The sequence below is a fragment of the Staurois parvus genome, unplaced genomic scaffold (assembly GCF_062004578.1).
Source record: "Staurois parvus isolate SC_StPar_1 unplaced genomic scaffold, SC_StPar_1.0 ptg000235l, whole genome shotgun sequence".
In the NCBI taxonomy this organism is placed as follows: Eukaryota; Metazoa; Chordata; class Amphibia; order Anura; family Ranidae; genus Staurois; species Staurois parvus.
In genome coordinates, this window is record NW_028318031.1 from 7,776,879 (window position 1) to 7,793,019 (window position 16,141).

The window sequence follows — 16,141 nt, forward strand, 5'->3', positions numbered from 1 at the left end:
ACATTTTTGAAGAACTGACTGAAGCTCCACTATTTAACAAAGACACTTGCGGTGCTGTTCAGCTCTTTACATGGCACACTTCTTCCTCATTCCATCGCTTTCCCAGCACGCCATGCGCACACACTGCTACAGCCACCAGTTGCACTAAGGGTTGGACGGGGCCCCGTCAGGTCATGTGATTGGTGGGAGGGCCCATCCCTTCCCTGTTTCCGGTATTCAGGGGCAGCCGGCATCCTCTATCTCCCTTTAGCTGTGCACACATCACCCCTGTCACTGCTGCCTATGAGCGCATACAATACATGTCAACTTCCAGGGACAGTCACAGGCTGGGATCCCTGACAATGAGCCTACTACCCGGACAGCTCAAATATATAACCCTGTTCTGGGTGGTCACCTCCGAACTACACGACACTAGTCACACAAACACGTGTTATCATGGTGTGCTATGAGAGTGATCTAGAACGACATAATGTGCATCTCCGGCCATACATTGCACCTTATATTGGGGAGCACAAAGTCAGGCCTTTACTACAAACCTAGGATGTAATACAGCTAATCCATGTAACTGCTAGAACATAATCCAGCTGTGTCGGTACAAGTGAGCTCGTGATCCAGGCAGCCAGTGTAGTAGCAGCAGGAAGGCGCAGGCACACCTAAAGGGGCTCCGGGGATGCCTAGTTTGACTAGACACAGAAAATCCAAGATGGTGACTAGTATGAAGTTTTTCTGCTAACCGGTCAACTTGGAAGTGACACCCGGAGGGGAGATTCCTCGCTGCCGCCACCCTGTACAGACCCCGGACTGAGGTGAGCAGGAGTGAGGGTGGCCTTCTGCTGATCTGGCCTCTCACTACCTACTCCTCAGGGCAGGAATGTTATGGAGGGGGCTGAGGGGCCTAGGGTTAGGAATGTTATGGGGGGCCCCAGTGTGTAGCAGGGCTGAGTGGAGGAATACATTGGAGTAGGTGCTGTGTCCTCTGTGGAGGAATGTACTGGAGTGGGTGCTGTGTGGGGTGGAATACATTGGAGTGGGTGTGGTGCTGTGTCCTCTGGAGGAATGTATTGGAGTGGGTGCTGTGTGGGGTGGAATACATTGGAGTGGGTGCTGTGTCCTCTGTGGAGAAATGTATTGGAGCGGGTGCTGTGTGGGGTGGAATACATTGGAGTAGGTGCTGTGTCCTCTGTGGAGGAATGTACTGGAGTGGGTGCTGTGTGGGGTGGAATACATTGGAGTGGGTGTGGTGCTGTGTCCTCTGTGGAGGAATGTACTGGAGTGGGTGCTGTGTGGGGTGGAATACATTGGAGTGGGTGCTGTGTCCTCTGTGGAGAAATGTATTGGAGCGGGTGCTGTGTGTGGAGGAATACATTGGAGTAGGTGTAGTGACTTCCTCTCCAATGTATTCTGCCACCCACAATTTGTGTGTGGGGGAATACATTGGAGCGGGGGCTGTGCGTGGCGGAATACATTGGTGTGACTTCCACTCCATATGTATTCCTCCACACACAGCACCACACCAAATTCAGTGTATTCTGCCACACACCCGTTCCAATGTATTCCGCCACACAGAGCAGCGTGGAGGGGTACATTGGAGCGGGTGCTGTGCGTGGAGGGGTACATGGGAGTGACGTCCACTCCCGTGTATTCCTCAACACGCACAGCGCCACACCCGCTCCAGTGTGTTGCTCAACACGCACGGCGCCACACCCGCTCCAGTGTGTTGCTCAACACGCACGGCGCCACACCCGCTCCAGTGTGTTGCTCAACACGCACGGCGCCACACCCGCTCCAGTGTGTTGCTCAACACGCACGGCGCCACACCCGCTCCAGTGTGTTGCTCAACACGCACGACGCCACACCCGCTCCAGTGTGTTCGGCCACACACAGCACCCACTGTGTGTATGTGGAGGAGTACATTGGAGCGGGTGCTGCCCGTGGAGTACATTGGAGCGGGTGTGGGGCTGTGTCTGCAAGAGCAGTGACTTGTTGCCTGGTGAGAATGGTGATGTGTTCCCAGTAAGGAGGAGGACACCTTCTCCCTGTGTGCCCTGAGGCTAGTCCTAGCAGGAACCAGGCAGTGTGAAGGAATGTGCTTTCCACTGATAAAACTATTCCTGGAATTCATAAAGAATGTGGTAGATACGCAATAGAAATCTGTCTGCAACAATTGGTGGAACATGCAACAGATTAATGTAAGTCCCAATACATCAATTCATACCCCATATACTGCATGTAGACCCGCTTGTAGAGGTGGCCGCACAATTAGGTGGTGTCACTGCACAGGAGAAAACCAGAACATCAACTTGAACTTAGACAGTATTTTAACGTGTCAGCAATTTACTCAGCACTATACATACTGTACATTTTCATCAGTCCCTGCCCTCAAGGACAATCTAAGGTCCATATCTTGCAAACATAAAGTAGGGCCCATTAGACAGGAGCCAATTAACCTACCAGCCTGTGAGTGTGGGAGGAAACAGGAATGTGTAGAAGAAACCCATGTAATCAAAGGGAGAACATGGAAACTGCATGCAGGTGATGTCCTGGCCAGGGTTCAAAATGGGGAAATGTTAACCTAGGGTTTGGAAATCCGTCAATCATAATCTACCTGTTGATCAGGGGCAGATGATGGGAATATCGCATCCCTTCCTTGCTGACCGCAGACTGGTCCTCCCACATATGCAAAGTGCCGCAGGGAAGGAACAACTTTAAGTTGCAACGCTGACAGGCATAATGAGGGGAAACCTGGACAGGAAAGGTGGCGGGGGCAGCATTTGCTTGGAACCTATCCCCTGTAGTGCCCCCCTGCAGCAGCTGAAAGCCGGCTTTTCCTCCATGCCCCTGTCTTTCAGCTACTGCAAGGGGGGAACTACATACAGGTGATCAATTGCAGTAAATGCTGCCACTCTGTTCAGGTTCCTTTTCCTTCTCCTGCCTTAACCACCATGTTTGCTCCTCTGCCCCTTTCTCTTCCTCACAGCACTGCCGGCTTCCTCTTGCTGACTGCTGCGGCAAATGTTTTAGGATGAAGAGTGGGGCAGGGGCTGGTAAATATGTAATTTATTGGCCTCCTCCTTTTCTGAATGGACAGAGTGATTGGTACTGATCACTCACAGTGTGCATTCATAACTGAAGCATGACAAATTGTGAGTTTGCAATTTAACAGGGACACTGTGCAGAGCTCTTCCTGCTCATTCATTAATTCTGTGCAGCTGAAGCTGCAGCAATGGAGATTGAGGACACAGTCCTCAAAAGTGAGACATCTGGGGTCTGTAGACCCCTGATATTTCACAACCTCCCCCCCAACAGGGCTATTAAAAAAAATGTAAATAAAAATAATAAAACTGCTGGCACTGTCAACTGCTCCACTGACTGATACTGTCCATTTTTAATGTAGGCTAAGTTCCTATTTTAACAGTGACATTGTTTTATTATAATTTTCTAGTTTTCCTTACCTTTTCCACTAGATCTGCACTTCTCAAAGGTTGCCTACCCCTGTGCTAACAACTAAGCCACTGTGCTGCCCAATAAGGTTACAGAAACCACAAACGTTTTGAGGATGCACGGATCCTCTTTTTCAAGGTGACAAGTCTCTGTTGTCATGTCGATAAGTAGGCTCTGCTTATCCTCAAAACGCTTGGGTTTCACTACTGATTTGGGATTTCAGTGGTGTGCTGCCTTTCACTTCAGGTTGGAATGCTGGATTTCGCCTGTTCCTAGATTCATGAATGTGTAGGAAAGATGTATATGAATCTGTTGGAACTCTGATAGACTTGGAAGTAGTGGAGTTTTACAGGCCAACGAGCCATCTGGAGAAGTTGGTCGAGTAATATAAACATATGAAGTATCAATTGGAATTGATGGCTAAGAAAAAATCTATCCAAGTGTGTATTCTTAACTTAGAGTGTACCTTCTATTGCAGAGAGCAGTGCCCATGACCACAACTAACATGCAACTAACAGAAGTGAGGAGAAAAAGGAGAGGTTAGGGATCTCATGGAAGATGTTACAAAGAGGCAGAAAAACACTGTAATTTAATGGAAAATAGATTACAAGACCATTAAGTATTGGAAAATAAGGATATTGTTTCGTGTCAATTTAACCTCTTCCCACCCGGCCACTGCATATAAACAGCCGTGTGGGAGCTTCCCCATTGTGAGTGGACGTACCTGTACATCTTGTCAGAACTTGCGTCTTGTGTGGCCGTGATCCTGTGATGGTTGCGTTCCTTGGGACACAGCACATCACAGATCTGGACATGGGTGCTGTGATTGGCCCTCTCAATCACGTGATCGCTGACATAAGTCTCTGCATCAGATCTTCCTGCTGAGCTCAGTACGGGGGGGCAGTTGATGGGGATACTGCAGCCTGTCACTTTCTCGGTCTAGCTGATCATTTTAGTGTTCAGCTGTACAGAGATTACATACTGCTGCCATCCCCACACAGTACACCGAGCACTGTCCAAGTGTCACATCAACATCTGTACCAGTGCACAAAACATCTGTCACAGTGTACTAGTGTCACATCAACATCTGTCAGTGTAACAGTGCACAAAAACATCTGCAATAGTGTTTAATTTCAACATCTCAGTGTCCCTAATGGATCGTCAACATCTGTCACAGTGAAAAGCACAAAAGCATCTGTCACTGTACGAGTGTCCCACCAATAAATAAAAAGCCCCCCGTCCCCCTGTGCTCGCGTGCAAAGGCAAATGCACACGGCGGTCCTGTATGCATACATAAACAGTGATCACGTCACACGTGAGGTGTTGCTGTGAACGTCAGAGCTAGAGCAATAATTCTATCACCAGACCTTCTCTGTAACTCTAAACTGGTAACCTGTAAAGGCTTATAAAGCGTCGCCTGTGGATATTTTTAAATTCCAACCTTTGGCGCCATTTCACAAGCATGCACAATTTTAAACAATGACATGTTTGGTATCTATTTACTTAGCGCAACACCGTATTTTAGCAAAAGATTGGGTATTGTTTGTGTGCATTAAAATTCATTAAAGTGTATTTTTTTGTTAGTGTGTAAAATTGCATTTGAAAAAATGCTGTGCAAAGACTGTGTGATATAAAAATTTGCAAAGCCCAGCATTTTATTGTCTAGGGCCTCTGCTAAAAAATATATAATGTTTGGGGGTTCTAAATAATTTTCTAGCAAAAATACAGATTTTTACTTGTAAACAAAAAGTGTTAGAAGACAGCCTGGTCGTAAAGTGGATAATGCCTAAGTTCCGGTTCACATATATGCAGATTGGATGCAGTTTTAAACCTGAGCTTCAGTCCGCACCGCACATGTGTGAATCGGCTCTGAAGGTGCTCTTTGGATGCTGGGCCTCTCTGGGAGTAGCAGAATATGTTTTGGGGTGTAGTTGCAAGTATGCTCATGCCATGTGTGAAATATAACTTTAATTAATATGACATTTGTGAAAAAAAAACATTTTATTTCATTTTTTCATTTTCCAAAGAATTGTGGAAAAAAATTACTTAAAAAAACTCACCATGCTTCTTACCAAAGACCTTGGACTGTCTGCTTTCCAAAAAGGAGTTATTTGGGGGGTATTTGTACTGTTCTGGCCTCAAGAAACTAGATCAGTCGCCAGTACATTTGGTGTGATCAGTTTTCATTGATGGGTACCATAGCTTGTAGACTCTCTAACTTTCACACAGGCCAAATAATATGCACTGATTTGGGTTATTTTTATAAAAGAAATGTAGCCGTATACATTTTGATCAAAATTTATGAAGAAAAATGACTTGTTTCCAAAATTTTATAACAAAATAAGAAAAAAAAATAAAAAATTTAATAGCGCAAAAAAAAAAACAAAAAACCCATTGGTGATTAAATACCACCAAAAGAAAACTCTGTGTGTCTCAAGAAAATTATAAAAAAAATGGCATATTGGTACAGTGTTGCATAACAGAGTGCCATTTAAAGCTTGACAGAACTAAAAGCTGAAAATTGGCCTGGGCAGGAAAGGGCCCAGTGCTGAGATGATTAACCACTTCCTGTCTGGACACTTTTACCCCCTTCCTGTCCAGGGCAATTTTCAGCTTTCAGCGCTATCACACTTTGAATGACAATTGTGCGGTCATGCAATACTGTACCCATATGAATTTTTTACCATTTTTTTGAGACAGATAAAGCTTTATTTTGGTGGTATTTATTAACCACTGGGATTTTTATTTTTTTTGCTATGTAAATGAAAATGTCCAAAAATTTTGAAAAAAAGTGTTTCTTATAAAATTTTGCAAATAATCTTTCATCATAAATCTTGACCAAAATGTATTCCATTATATTTTTAGAAAAAAAAATAAGCCAAATTAGTTTATAACCAATATAAAATTATAATTTTTAAACATTTTTTTTACATTTTATTTTATTTTTTTATATTATTTATGTTTTGTTTTTTTTTTTAACATACTGTCACTCTAGCATGGTGACACTGTACTACTTGTGGGGGGTGATGAAGATTTTTTTTTTTTCAGTGATTGCTTTTATACCCATATAGGATGTAAAAGCAATCATTTCTCTTTCTCTCTGTCTGCATTCTTGCAGCCATTGCGAAATACTGAGTGAGTTGTGATTGGTCACACCTTGTCACATGGTACAAGGCTGTTGTGAATAGCCTTGTACCATGTGACCTCTGTGATCATTCACAGATTTCACATGTAGTAAGCAATGATGTCACAAGTGACATGTTGCTTACTACTTTGCATGTGATCACTGATTGGCCAATCAGTGATCACATGATCGGGACCGAAGGTCCCGTCCGACGATCTGTGTTTCACTGTGTCCAGAGGACACAGCGGGCACCGGATCGCGGTCCTGCGCGTCCCCAGGGAGCGCGCACAGCTAGAAGAGGCAGGTGCTATTTATGAACGGCAACCCGCCCCTAGAGTGACACCGTCCTGCTGTTTATAAACAGCAGGCGGACGGCAAGTGGTTAAAGACAAACTTTGTCACTGAATTGTCTGAAAGATATGACATAATAATTACACATGTGATACAATCAACAGTTGACTGTATCATAACAGGTTTTAGTTACCTCCATTTTCTGTTTCGCCAATGTGGTGGTATATCTTAATGTCACCTCAATAGCACTATACAGTAAATATCAATACTAACCATGAAAATGTCAGTTTTCATGAATTTGGCGTACAGCTTCAGCATTGTGTCACAAACACCTTACTAAATCGCCCTATGCGCGTTCTCTGTTTAATGATAATCATAAAATGGACAGGCCAGGTCACTATTCAGCAGAGAAGCTCACAGCCAAGTTGCCAACAGCTTTTGAACAAGGACTTTAAATGGCTCAAGAGGCTCCAAGTTTTTTACTTTCATGCATTCTATGCATGAAGGCAAAAAACTTGTGTGTAGCAGCCCCGCTAATATTTACCCCCATATTTAGCCCCATCGCAATCCAGCGTTGTAGATAAGAGCGTCAGCTATCCGGGGACTCAACCTCCTCATTGGCTCCCGCTACTGTCAATCACAGCCAATGAGGAGAGAGAAGGAGCAGCGGCTCAGGAGTAAGCCTGCTTGAATGCCCTCATAGCAAGCTGCTTGCTCTGGGGGCACTCGGCAGGAGGGAGGGGCCAGAAGCGCTTGGGAGCGGGAGACCCGAGAAGAGGAGAATCAGGGCTGCTCTGTTCAAAACTACTGCACAGAGCAGGTAAGTATAACATGTTTGTTGTTTTTTTATATTGCCGCTTACCAACTGTTAGATGTGATGGCCGCATTCACTTTGTATTCTAGGCTTTCTTCTATTTTCGTCTGGTGATCCAGCCAGCAAGTCTGTTGTTTTTCAAAAGAACAAGCTCCCTTGCAGAATGTATCAGTTTACAAAGATGAGACAAACCATTTACCACTGACATGAGTGCTTCCAATGATGAACTTTTATTTATTTATGTTAAGCTTTTAACTCAAAAGGAAAAAACTGTTTGCTGTAACTGCGTCTAAAGTATTAGCAAGAGTTTGGCTTCAATTTGTTAGTATATTTAAATCTGATAGTACATCTAACACTCCACCCCACTCGGCCTGACAATGCTGCTGTCCAGAGGTGCTCCTATGCCCATTCACAAAGAGTGCAGACAGCCTAATAAAGGAGGTGTGTTACTGGTGAGACCACCAGCTGAAAATAGAAGGAAATAAGCCTAAAAAAAAAGAAAACTAATGCAGCCACCCAATCTAGTGATTGATATGCTGCAATAGACAAGTATTACATTTTTTGTTTGGGGTTTATTATCTCTAAGGTGGTCATAGGTAGGATCAAAATTTGGCGAGATCAGCAGGGACTATTAAGATTTTGATCCATGTCTGGCCATTGCAGTTGAACAGAAGTCGATATACCGATCAACTTCTGTTCAACCGCTCTGTCAGATTAAAGTCACTTAAAGGATAAGTTCACCTTTTATTACATGTTACGCCCATATTCAGGGTGTAACATGTTATGAATGCACTGACTTCCGCTCTCCCCGCTTTGACAGCTACCGGGGGATGTTCTCTCCCCTGCAGGAGAACTGCATGGCACCAGCTCTCTGCTGATTGCTGGTGCAATGCTTTACAGGCTCCTGTAACAAAAAATAATAAAATTTTTCTTTTGTACCTGCAAAAAAATGTGCATTTATTATTTTTTGCATAAAGGTTTAACCAACAGCTGAAGTCAATGGCTGCAGTGAACCTCATCTAAGCAGAAAGTGTGGCGGCTACTAATAGTATATATTCTGCTAGTTTTCTGGGTTTATAATCCCAATATTTAAGCAGACAAAATATAAAAGTGAAAAAAGGGGTGATTTTTCAGATAACCAACAGGGAAATACTGTGTGTGTGTGTATGAATACAATAAAATGATTGAAATTACAAGTTCTAAACAGACATACCCTAACCCAAATGTTAGTCTACGCCATTGATAGGCTTCTTTAGAACCGCAAGTTTGTTTAGGAAATAGTACAAAAAAATTGCCATTGCCCCAGTCTATAACTGGCCTTCATAGCAAGGAGCACATGGAAGAGCGAAGCATGTCAAACAACAAAAAATAAAAATTCCCAGCTCTCACTTGCCAGCCAGTCTGCAAACAAACCAAATTAACCTGTCCAACAGTATGCGTTAAAAATGGGTTTAGTTAGCACACATTTGCAAAGACGTGTAAGCTACAGAGCCTCGTCACTGCACCTTGATATTCTGTAGTCCTAACTCTGCAATTTTAAGAGCCCCCATAGTAGAGGCACATGTATTTAATGGATAGACCAAGGGCATATGGACCTGAGGGAGCCCACCCCTCCTTAAAGGTACAGGAGTGCATTGGACACTCAGCATGTAGCACAATGGCATCTAAGGTGTCCAGTGAGCCCCCTTGACCAACAATTCAACAGTACAAAAAATGGCCACTGCCCCAGTCTATAACTGGCCTTCAAAGCAAGGAGCACATGGAAGGGCAACGCATGTCAAACAATAAAAAAAGAACAATTTCCAGCTCTAACTTGCCAGCCAGCCTGCAAACAAACCAAATTAACCTGTCTAACAGTATGCATGAAAAACAGGGGTTTAGTTAGCACACATTTGCAAATACATGCGTAAGCTACATAGCCTCGTCACGGCACCCCAGTATTCTGTATTTCCAACGCTCCAATTTTAAGAGCCCTCACAGTAGAGAAACATTTATTTAATGGATAGACCAAGGGCAGATGAACCAGAGGGAGCCCACCCCTCCTTAAAGGCATTTAGGCATAGCAAAGAAAACAATCAATCTACAAGAAGGACAAAAGTATTGTATTACATATCAATAACAAAAATATCCAATTTAATTAGTCAGCAAAATACAAAATATATTGCAACATCACGCAAGAATAACTGTTCACCAAAGAAGTAGAGAAAGAAAAGAAGTGATATTTACACATAATTACACAAACCAACATTACCCAACATCCAAATAGTGCAAGGGTGAACCATCTACTCCCTTCCAGACTGTGGGGAAGCATCAGGAGACCAGGGGGGGGAAAACAAAATGCCCCTATAAGTGATCCAAACAAAAAGGAGTTCATATGCAGTATCTAACTATAAAGTTAAAATAAAGGAAGAACAACCAGAATGTCACAAATACTTCTCATTACTCACTGTAATAATCCAGTTAAAAAGCTGGACTAACCCTCTAAGGGATGTACAGTATATACACTATTATAGCTCAAAACAGTCTCTTAACACACAATGGCAGGGGTCTATTTCAGACTGTCCTTGCCACTACTCCTTTTATAGCTATAATAAAACAGAGCATAGGATAGGGATGTCAAAAAAGTTATTTAAAGAGAATAATAGTCACCTAAACAAAATTAAAAAGCAGGGTCCACCCCCCCCCCCCAACAGGGACGCACTAGACATTAATGTGTTGGGGTATAGTATCTCCTAATACTTCCCTATGCAGAATGCCTGATAAGACCAAAGGGCAGAACCCAGCTCCTTAAATAGTCCCTGGGCTTCCCAAGGACCACCCCTCCAAAAAGGACCAAACTTTACTGATGTCTCCAGTGTAGTGGTGGGAGGTCCCCTACCTACTGAAAGGCTGGCACACATATCAATACATGTGGTCCGGATTTCCTCCCATATAAGGGAGACATTGGGAAGTGACACAACCTCCGGACCAGAAATTGCGTAAAACACATCACTCCTCTTCTATCTGCACTCCAATTTGGAGCGCAAATAGATTAGCAGATCAGGGAACCACACAGAGGGTCAGAGTCTCCCCCATGTTCACTGCAGTGGGGACACAGTGCAAGAGGGCACGAGTAGACATCCAACACACAAGTATCACACAACCAAAAAGACAGCCAAAGAGGATCAGAGATAAAACAGAAAACACAAAAGACAACAATGGGAATCAAACAAAAAATAAACCCAACAGACCCACAGAAACAACAACATGCCAGCGAACCAAAAAACTCACAAAAAAAACCCTCAAACTGCCAAACGCACTCACAAACCATCAACAACATATAGAAACGCAGACTTCTGACAAATACACAACAACATCAAATATCCAAACGAAACTCACACAAAGTCACAAATAAAAAATAAATGAAATTAAATAGTTTATACAAAAAAAGAACCCAAACAAAGCAAAGTTGGAGTAGATGGTTTACCCTTGCACTATTTGGATGTTGGGTAATGTCGGTTTGTGCGATTGTGTAAAAACTATCACTTTTTTCTTTTTTTTTTTATCTCCTTCTTTGGCAGACAGTTATTCTTGCGTGATGTTGGAATATATTTTGTATTTTGCTGACTGCTAAATAAATCTGGTATATTTGTTATTGATATGTAACCCAGTACTTTTGTCCTTCTCGTAGATAAATTGTTTTCTCTGTTATGCCTATGCTCTAAACAAACTTGCAGTCCTGAAAAAAGCTGTTGCCTGTGACAACCCCGCAGATGAATAGAAAGTTTCTAAGTAGGTTGCTAGGGATGCAGTTGCCTGACAACCATATCTCACTGGATTTATTGCTTTGTCTAGGGCATGTGGAGCAAAAATCTGAACCACAAACTGTAATACCAATTGTTGCATTAACGCAGCCTATTAAATAAAATAGTAATCACTGTAACCACATAGACTGTCATAACATATTTTAAATTTTTTATTAAGTAGCACAGTAAGTTTACATATTTCATAGTACCATAGGCATTAATAAAACATTGGTTTAGAATCATATTGTTCTTCAGCATAACAGTGTTTGTGTAACATTTTCAACAGCTCATCCACTCTATTACCACCCCAAGCCTTAAAGTGGAGCTGGCAATGAACTGACTGGTTTGTGAATGTGCCTACAGCCTCATCGCTGTATATGTGCTGATCACTTTTTTACTTGCTGGAGGCAATGACTTGAGGAAGCAAAGCCCTGCCTCTGCTAAGGTGGCTGCCTATATACAGAGACATGGTGCAGAACAAAGCATGATAAGTTAGTAATGGAAAAGGATTAGCTGCAGTGAGACCACAGGCAACACTGGTAAACAATAATTTTCCTCTGCCTACCATTTTTAGGGGTCACATCTTCCCTGCTAAATTAAATGGCTATGCAAATTGCATTGTTTTAGTCACTATTTGCATAGCCATACGCATGCTTTCTACCTTCTCCAACTGATTAGTATTTGAGCCTGCTAATAGGGTCCTCAGGCATTGGATATTGTAGTATGAAATAGGGCAGTAGACATATATCTTCCTCACTATAAGGAAGTAGAGAGATTCCAAGGCAGCTCTTGGCTGTGTTGTCAGGAAAGTAATTAGCCACTTGAAGACCGCCCCATAGTAGTTTTACTGCCACAGGGTGACCCTCTTCTGCAAAATCACGTGTGTGTGTGTGTGTGTATGTATGTATACATATATATGTGTGTGTGTGTGTATGTATATGTGTATATATATATATATATATATATATATATATATATATATATATATATATATATATTATAATATTTGGACACCGGTACAATTTTTAGTTTTTTTTTTCAGGTATTTACCAAAACATATTCAAGCTATAGTTATGTAAAGGATATGGGCTGAAAGTGCACACTCTCAGGTTTAATTTGAGGATGTGTACATCCAAATTGGAGGAAGGGTTTAGGAATTCTTAAGAGTAGCCACCCCCCCATTTTCAAGGGGCTAATCTTAAGAGCTGTAATTCCTAAACCCTTCCTCCAATTTGGATGTACATACCCTCAAATTAAACCTGAGAGTGTGCACTTTCAGTCCATATCCATTATATGTGTGCAAAAAAAACTTCAAAAACGTATTCCAGTGGCGCATAAATCAGTTGTCAATGTAAAAAATCTTCACAAAATACATCTATTAATAATAAAAATAATAATAGTGTATAATATTAATATTTTCCACATAAACAATGTTGATGGTGTAAAAAAATAATGTTATTCCAAATGGAAAAAGTCCAAATAACTCAGTCCATCAAACAATCTCAACGTAAATAAAAAATGAATAATTTATGTTATTTCAAACAAAAAGTCCAAATAACTCAGTCCATCACACAATCACCATGTGAAAAAACTTGTGCCAAAATAAATTATTTAAATGTGTGGTGCTCCCCTCCTCAGGTGTGCACTCACCAAAAAGTGTTTCCTCCCACCCATGAGGTTGGCACACTGAGCTTTGATTAATGATTTCCCAAGGACTACAGTAGTTCAGATAATTTATTCTCAAACTTGCGGCCATGGAATCCCAGGACAACCGTTCCCGATTTCCAGAGCAAAAATTCCTCCTCCCAATGCCCCACTCACAATAGACCATATAGGAGATAAAAAATGAGAGAACCCCAAATGCTGCAGTACCATCTAAACAGTTTTATTACCACAATAGAGTGCTACTTACAAAATGCAAATGGGCAATAAAGCCCAAAGATGCCAATGGTATGAGGAAAGCCGGAACAGTGCTCTCACCACCGCCGGCCTTTGATCTCTGACGCTCCTGCGTCAGTTCTGGTTCCGCAAGTGACGCAAACCGGAAGTGGTGCAGGAGCGTTAGAGATCGAAGGCCAGTGGTGGTGAGAGCACTGTTCTGGCTTTCTTCATACTAAGAGCTTATACAATTGACATCTTTGGGATTTATTACCCATTTGCATTTTGTAAGTAGCACTCTATTGTGGCAATCAAACTGTTTAGATGGTACTGCATCATTTGGGGTTCTCTCATTTTTTTTATCTCCTATATGGTCTATTCTATGTTGTGAGTAGAGCATTAGGAGGAGGAATTTTTGCTCTCGAGATCGGGAACGGTTGTCCTGGGATTCCATGGCCGCAAGTTTAAGGAGAATAAATTATCTGATCTAGTCCTTGGGAAATCATTAATCAAAGCTCAGTGTGCCAACCATGAGAGTGGGAGGCAACACTTTTTGGTGAGTGCACAACCGAGTGGGGAGCACCACACATTTTGTATAATTTATTTTGGCACACGTTTTTTCACGTGGTGATTGTTTGATGGACTGAGTTATTTGGACTTTTTTTGTTTTACATTTAACATTTATTTTTTTTTTTTTTACAACATCAACATTGTTTATGTGGAAAATATTAACATTATTCTATATTATTATCCACTGTTTGTTATTTTTATTATTAATGGATGTATTTTGTGAAGATTTTTTACATTGACAATTGATTTATGCGCCACTGGAATACTTTTTTGAAGTTTTTTTTGCACATTTAATATATTTTAAAGTAGCAGGGTGGTGTTTTAGACATGGATATAATTTAGTAATTTATATTATTTTAGTTTTTTATATATTCAGCGCAGTTTGGGGGTTTCACACCTTATTATTTCTACATATCAATTATATCACTATAGCTTGAATATGGTTTTGTAAATACCTGAAAAAAACTAAAATTGTGCCTGCGTCCAAATATATATGGACCTAACTGTACATACATGTGATGTTTTTTTTTTTTTTGTTTATAACAGAAAAACTAAAAAACGCAGAGATGATCAAATGCCACCAAAAGAAAGCTCTGTATCGCAAAAAATGGCCTAGTCAAGAAGGGGGTAAATCTTTTGGAGCTGAAGTGGTGAAACAAATCTTGTGCTGGCAGCTCATACTGTCATAAATCCTGCAGCAAAATAGAACCACTTTCATTCTGGCCTTTTGGGGAGAAAGAGAAAAATTAAAACCCACTTCCAGGCAGGATTACCATCACAGGTTTCAAGTAGGCAAGCATTCTTATTGCTCAGGTGACCTCACTGTCATGGAAGTACGTATAGCGGGGATCACAGCAGGTAATCACTGGCTGTGTGGAAAGTTGCTGATAGCTGCGGCCACAAGTGGCCTGGAATTATAGTAAACAGGCCTCACTACCGCAGCAGGAATCGGGATTCCTGTCGCTGCAATTTGCATGGGGCTAAATCTCCATTGTGAATGTAGCCTAGATATGCAGTGGTATAGGTATTACAAATAATCTTGCAAAAGGACCAATCATTACCTTGGGTATGTAGTCTGCTAGAGGCTCTGTTTTTCTAAACTCACCAGCCTCACAGCTTATTAACAGGGGCTTGTAACATTATCCTTAAAGTGGTAGTACAACGCCACAAAAAAAATAGCTCTACAGGTTTAAGTCATAATGTACTAGTATGCACTCCATACTTGCATATTATGACAGACTTACCAGGACATGGAGCCCTCCAGTGCAGCACTGTTGTGGCTCCTGTGCACATCTAACTTCACACGGTCCTCCTTCCAGGTTTGCTGAAATAACAATTCTTCTGTCAGTTATGGCTGCAATCTTTCTTGGTCTACCTGACTTTGGCTTGGTATCAAGAGATTGCTGAACTTTCCACTTTTTAATAGGTGATTTAACAGTACTGATTGGCATATTCAAGGCTTTGGACATCTTTTTATGTCCTTTTCCATCTTCATAAAGTTCCATTACCTTGTTACACAGGACTTTTGACAGTTCTTTTCTGATCCCCATGGCTCAGTATCTAGCCTAGTCAGTGCTTCCACGTAAGGGCTAACAAACTCATTGACTGTTTATACACTGGCCCTAATTGCAATTTAAAAAGCCACAGATGTGGGACATTAACCTCTAATTGGCATTTTAACCCGTGTGTGTCACCTTGTATGTCTGTACCAAGGACAAACATTCCAGGGTATGTAAACTTTTGATCATGTCCATTTGGGTGATTTCTGTTATCATTATGATTTAAAAAGGAGCCGAACAACTATTTGATAATAAATGGCTTCATATGATTATCATCCTGCAATAAAAGAGCATTTTTTGGCATGATCAGTCATATTTTCAATATCAATGCCATAATTTCACAGTTTCTGCCAGGGTGTGCAAACTTTTGAGCACAACTGTATTTCAGGCCTAACCATTTTAACTTTTATTGAGAAGTTAACTTTTTTTTTTGTAATGAAGAATAAGCCAACAAGTTTTACATACAAGGAAGTTTCCCTTCTGTACTGTAGGCAGCTCTTACATACAGGGGTCCATTTCATCATTCCAAAGATTCTTGTCACTGCCCCAGGAATGGGGCTGCACTTTGCTTTTTCAGAAAAACTGAAAGCACATGTGTTAAAAAGATGAAAACCCTTCCTGATGCTCAGCAGGCTGGGCAATGAGAAACTCCCTTGGTCTTTACGTAAAATCTGTGTTG

At 41.7% G+C, this 16,141-nt stretch overlaps 1 protein-coding gene across 4 annotated transcripts in view; it reads left to right on the top strand.

Annotated features, from left to right (window-relative positions):
- Window positions 1-691: 691 nt before the first annotated feature.
- LPP (LIM domain containing preferred translocation partner in lipoma) overlaps window positions 692-16,141 on the top strand; it is a 469,545-nt gene continuing 454,095 nt past the window's right edge. For 2 of the 4 annotated variants that reach the window (XM_089680141.1, XM_089680143.1), the window contains exon 1: window positions 692-806. The gene's annotated coding sequence lies outside the window, so the exon portion shown is untranslated. The remainder of the gene's footprint in view (window positions 807-16,141) is intronic. The other 2 variants (XM_089680142.1, XM_089680144.1) reach the window with 2 other exon arrangements.